The following is a 6270-nucleotide window of genomic DNA, read 5'->3' on the forward strand; positions in this document are numbered from 1 at the left end:
CCAGACGTACTAGGTGGTCCATTGTCGACCGACCCCCGCGGAAGCCGCATTGGTATTTATTAAAAACGCCCTTATCCTCTAATACGTACACTAAGCGGTTGTTAACAATACGTTCCATAATTTTTGCTACCGAACTGGTCAGTGCAATCGGTCTGTAACTGCTAGGTAATGACGGTTCCTTTCCAGGTTTGAGTATGGGTACGATAACTGCTTCTCTCCATCCAGAAGGTAACTTCCCTTCCCTCCATATCTGGTTGAAAAATTTTAAAAGTGTAGCCTGTGACTCAACTGAGAGGTGTTTGATCATATCAACGTGTATGGAGTCCATCCCAGGGGCTGTTTTCTTAGCAATGCACAAAGCCTGTTCAAATTCGTCAAACGTGAAATCTGTGTTATAGGGTTCAGTATCAAATGTGCTAGTGACGATACGTTTATTTTCTTCTCTGCTCTTGTATTTTAAAAAACGTGGACTGTAGTGTGACGAACTAGATATCTCTTGAAAATATTCACCCAGGGCATCTGCTTGTTCGTCTAGGTTCTTGCAAGGTACTCCATTCACATGAATCATAGGCATCGTAAAACCTCGATAACTACCTCTGATTTTCTTTAGCCTATCCCATATAACTTTAGATGGGGTGTTGCGATTAAGAGATGTAAGAAATTCGTGCCAAGATTTTCTTTTGGCTTTTCGTTGAGTGTGCCGCGCTGCAGCACGCTTCCTCTTGAAATCTATAAGATTTTCCAGCGTTGGGAACTTACGAAATGTTCCCCAAGCTTTCCTCTGTTCCTTAAATGACTTTTTACATTCATCAGTCCACCAGGGTTTAGGACGTTTAGGTAGGGAGGTTGTTGTTTTTGGAATAGTTTTTCCAGCAGCGGGTATTATTGCCTCCACAATGCTTTGATTCGCCTGGTCGACTGTCATACCAGAGGATAACGGTCCCAATAAGCATATTTTTTGGAAAGCTTCCCAATCTGCGCGGGACAGTTTCCACCTCTGCGGCCGCGTTAAAAGAGAATTACAATGTTGTACATACTTCAAGTTTGTCGGGAAATGATCGTTTCCATAAGGATGGTCATTCACTGACCATTCAAAGCGTTGAAATATCGATGCTGTGCAGAACGATACATCTAAACACGAGAAGGTATGATGTAAAGCTCCCATGTTCAGCACGCACAAAGAATGGGCATGTATTACATTTTCAATATGTTTACCACGTATGTCATATCTGTTGCTACCCCACAAGGGGTTATGTGCGTTAAGATCACCGAGAACCACAAATGGTTGTGGGAGTTGCAACAGAAGTCGCTCTAGTTCCAGGGAATCAAAGTCAAAATCTGGAGGGATGTACAAGGAGCATAGAGTAAAAACTTGATCGATGCAGATCTGCACTGCAACTGCCTCAAAACCTGTGACAAGAGGAATTTCTTTTGCTGGTAAATTTTTCTTTGTAAGTATTGCCACATCTCCAGAGGGGCGCGCTGTGTCAGTCCTCGCTTTAGAGAAAAGATTAAAGTATTTCAATGGGTTTATGTTATTTCCGGGAAGAAAAGTTTCTTGTAGGCATATAGCCACTGTATTGTACCTTTCAGTTATGGCATATACGTCATCCAAGTTGCTCCGTAAGCCTCAGCAATTCCACTGCGTAGTGGAAATACTCATTATTAGAAATGTGCCTTTCTAAAGGCAAAGTAATTTTGTTAGGCTATATTTAAAACTTTAACAACTTATTTAAGTTGTTGTCGTGCCTCTTCCTCTGCCTTTTGAACGTTTCCCTTTTGAAGCCTCTGTTCGGCCATGGAAGCTAGATGTACTCGACACTGACTTCAGCGATGCACGGTCATCTGCATCCGAAAGTTCCATGGGTTGTTGATTTCCCTCTACTGCCATCATTGACTTCCCCCCAGAAGATGGGGTGGCGACAGCCTCCGAAGAGGTTTCTTCACTGGACTCCGTTTGGCAGGCTACGGAGACTGGCTGCAGTCTCTGCGTACTCCGCCTAGTCTTTTGGGGAATGTTGGGTTGAGACTCCTGCTTAGAATGTGTCCGAGTCTCAACGCACGTCGGGGGTGGGGCCATTCCCCTTCGCACCACCTCCGCAAAGGATCCAACTCTTTGGAAATCAAGCTGTGATTTTGCCGCTTTATACGATATGTTTTGTATTGTTTTAATCTTTAGAATTTCTTTCTCCTGTTGCCATCGAGGGCATGACCTTGAAAAAACTGGGTGATCGCCTGCGCAGTTTAAGCATTTAATTGCATTAGTACAAGATTCAGGTACATGGTCTTTTCCCGCACACTTTGGGCAGATGGCTTCGCCACGACAAGTTTGGGAACCATGCCCAAAGCGCAGGCATTTAAAGCATCTCCGTGGATTTGGGATGTATGGACGTACGTATGGACGTAGAGAATGCAAACAGAACGACAGTATAATGTGTTTTGTCAGGATTTCTTTGCCTTCCCTACGGATTTTTATACGCTGTACCGCGGTGACCCCTTGCGAAGACAGACCTTCTAAGATTTCGTTTTCCGAGCTTGTAAGTAAATCATCATCTGAGATAACACCTTTCACGGTGTTGAGTACACGATGTGGGGTAACACAAACGTCCGTTCCAGCAATCTGCTTGGTGGCTTGCAACGCGTCACTTTGTTTCTCTGTCTGTACCTAAACTTGTAGATCTCCAGAAAAAAGATTTTTGGCTGAATAGCCCTTTCCTACAATCTTTTCGATGTCTTTTGCAATCACGAATGGAGATATTCTGCTCATTGGCCTCTCAGCGTCGGCTGAATGTACCACCAGAAACCTCGGGAAAGATAACTCTGATAGTGAGTATTCTGCGTGTTTCTTGTCGACCTTTAGCGTGACCTCGGTGCGACTCCTTTTCAGGGGTCGATCTTGTTTTTTGTGATTTTCAGAACCCATGAAGTGGAATAGAAATATTCGGTACTCACGTTATGCCACCCACCACCGAGCCCAACCAGGGGACGCGTTCAACGCGCCAGCATTTCGGAGAGCAGTGTACTCAGAGAGGTGAAAACGCTGCTCGAGGTTGGTCCCTGCCACTGCCAAGACTTGGAGAGGGAAAGAAAAGGGGGTATAGAAGGAAAGGAAAGAGGAGTAGGAAGGGAGGGAAGTGTAGAGGAGAAGGGGCAGTGACTGAACTGCGTAGTCCTGGTCGGACCTCCCAGGACCTCCCGACTACGAGAAGTCAGGGGCCAAAGCGGTGTGTTGCCTTCCCAAAGGGGCCCTTACGGGTCCAACGCAACCTCCGGGTTGGCTCAACCGCCAGGACTCCCATTTCCCCGGACATGGGTGAGCTACGTACAGTTCGACGTAGGGCTCTCGACTCCCACAGCGACCCAACCATAATGTGAGAGCGGGCTGCTGCGACAGGTCGGACCTGCCGGGCGATGGGGGCGCCACGTTCCCGACGCCGGGTCGTCGCGCCTTGTGTTGTGCCGATATTGCATTTGAAAGTGGACCATATTCCAGGCAGCACACCAATATTGGCCCAGTGTGGGCTGCCAGGTTCACCAACAACGGCCCCATATGAGCTGCCTATATTGGAAAGTCCATTTTGCCCGAATTGTGCCAATTCTTCCGTGATAATGCCGGTGATGAGTCCGTGTAATAAATGCATTATACGGTATAATATCCACCACTATTATTTCATTCGCCTTTCCTTTTTTTCTCGCGCACATTTAACTGATTTACATTGCGTCGCGTTACAAAGACAATAGTACATCGCCCTATGAACGAAGAACAGGTGCAACAGGTGCAACGAAGAACAGGTGCGTCTTGCTCAAGGATCCAAGTAGTCCCAGAGAACTACCCATACGAAACATCCCTCAGAAGCCGTCATTGGGATGTCAGTACTATATGACCCAAAAACTTACAATCCGCTCCTAGAGTACAAAGGAGCGAAACACTTTCGTGATGGTGACGGACATACGCCAGAGCATCTCGCTCTGCATCTGCATAACTTCAAGGCACCTGCGGTACAGAACGGCTATCCCTTTTCATCAGACATGGCATTTTTTACTTGACCTGCAGCTTCCATTGCCATTAGAGACTATGACCGCCGACATTTTCGCTCGAATGAAACGACCGATCCGAGTGTCGCGCATGCGCACTACCGGTGGTAGGACACGCGATTTCGCTGAAACGACCACACGCTCTGTGTCGCTTCGTTTTGTTCCGCAGCTACGACCGATTGGCATCGTGAAGTAAGGTGACAGCTGTTTGCATCAGCTGTATCAGCTGAGTTACAGTGCATGTTACAGTGGGAGTGCCAGATATTGACCGTTTCGAACAATGTGTATCGTCTGCGGGAAGTTGTAGGTTGTAACGACGTATTGAGTAGGGAATTTCACCCGCTCCAACGTCCAATCTTGCCGTGCTGCTTGGCATTCGGTACCAGTACCAAATACGGGTTAGTCCCATTTTCCGCATTTTCAGTCAATATTAGGAGCACATGGGCAATATGGGGCCCATGTTGCCGACATTTTCCCCATATTGGCTCAAACTTGGCTATATAGGCCCATATGGCCAAGTTTGAGTCAGTATGGAGAAAGTCATGGCAAAACGGGTCTCATAATAGGGCCTGTATCGCCAGTGCTCAGCCAATATGGCCCAATATTGTGTGCTGCCTGGTATATTATTTGTTCCACAGCTATATGTAGACCATATTGCCCAGCTGCATCCAATGTTATTTGGTCGACGGCTATATGTACACCCATATTACCAGTTTTCAGCCAATATTCATTGGTCGGTAGCTATATGAAGACTATATTTCCAAGTTTAATGGAATATTGTTTGACTGACGGTCATATGTTAATAGTATTGCCAGTTTTCAGCCAACATCCTTTGGCCGACAGTATGTAGACCACATTGTGCACTTTGAGTCAATGTTGTTTGGCCACCGGCTATATTCGGACCACATTGCCCATATAAAGCCAATATCGCCTTTTTCATGGTTATCTGGCGACCATATTTCCTCTGACCAGCGAATATTGACCGGTGGATGGCAACCTTGGACCAACATTCCCATGCAGCAACGATTATTGGAAGAATAATGGCAAACGTGGGCCTATACAGGACCGGCAGTTCCAGTGTCCCGACAATAGAGGACCAGGACAGTGTGCTGCCTTAGAATAGGTAACCTGAACGTGCAATCTCGTACAGGCGGGTGTCACTTTTGCTTACACGTTCCACGAGCCTGGTGTTGATACCGGTTTTTCTTTGTTTCCGCGAGAAAAATCTTTTCCTTGCAATCCTCGCCACAGGGAGCACAACAGCAGCGTTTTCACCCTCGCATTTAAGGGCAAGGAAGAAAGCGCTTCTCCTGGCGGAGGGACAAAAATAACCACCAGATCTGCCATTGCTTATTTCCGGGGCCATTTCCTCGATCCTTTTTCTGAAAAAGCGCGTGGGCTCCAAAAGGTGCAGATGTTGTCATTGCGCAAAAGTTCTCTCTCATAATTAAAAAGTTCATTAGTCAAAATTAATGTGGACAATGCGCAGGTTGCTTAGTGTGGCCATAAGATGGCCCGCTTCAGCAAGAATATGTCACATTTATTGTAATTGAAAGAAAGGCATATCCCTATTTTATAAAATTCTGTCCATAGTTGGCGTAGCCACCCTGTAGGTACTTACACGTAGGCAAAGAAACGCCACCTACATAGCGCCGGTACTGCAGTGCAGGGATGGGCAGTATTTAAATACATTGTAATTAAAATACTATTTAAAATATAAATACATGTATTTATATTTTGTATTTAAATACAGACTCGAAAAATGTATTTATAATTATATTTAAATACCATTTTTTGTATCTATTATTGTAAATACTTTATAAATACTCCTAAATACAGTACAAAGGGTGTTTGCTCTACCGTGTCCAGACATTTTATTCAAAGCGAGCGATAAAAGAGAAACCAGCGCTACTTTTCAGCTACTTGACTAAGAAACACGAGCTACTATAGTGAGGCAGTACCTGTTTCTTACTCAAGTAGCAGAAAAGTACCACTTGCTTTTCTTGTATTGGTTGCTTTAAATATAATTTCTGGCCACGTTACCGCAAACACCCTGTATACTGACTCATATCTTAAAGTCGCCTTGCTTCTGACCTTTCGGGAAGAAGGGCATGTTTGGAGCGCAGTTATGCCGTGTTTGCGCTAGCATGCGCATGCGACAAACCATTTTAGATGGCAAGTTTTTCACTGTTGTGGCGGACAGACGGTCGCGGCTACCCAATTACCGTGTTGTAC

Source organism: Ornithodoros turicata, chromosome 1 (genome assembly GCF_037126465.1).
Source record: "Ornithodoros turicata isolate Travis chromosome 1, ASM3712646v1, whole genome shotgun sequence".
Taxonomy (NCBI): domain Eukaryota; kingdom Metazoa; phylum Arthropoda; class Arachnida; order Ixodida; family Argasidae; genus Ornithodoros; species Ornithodoros turicata.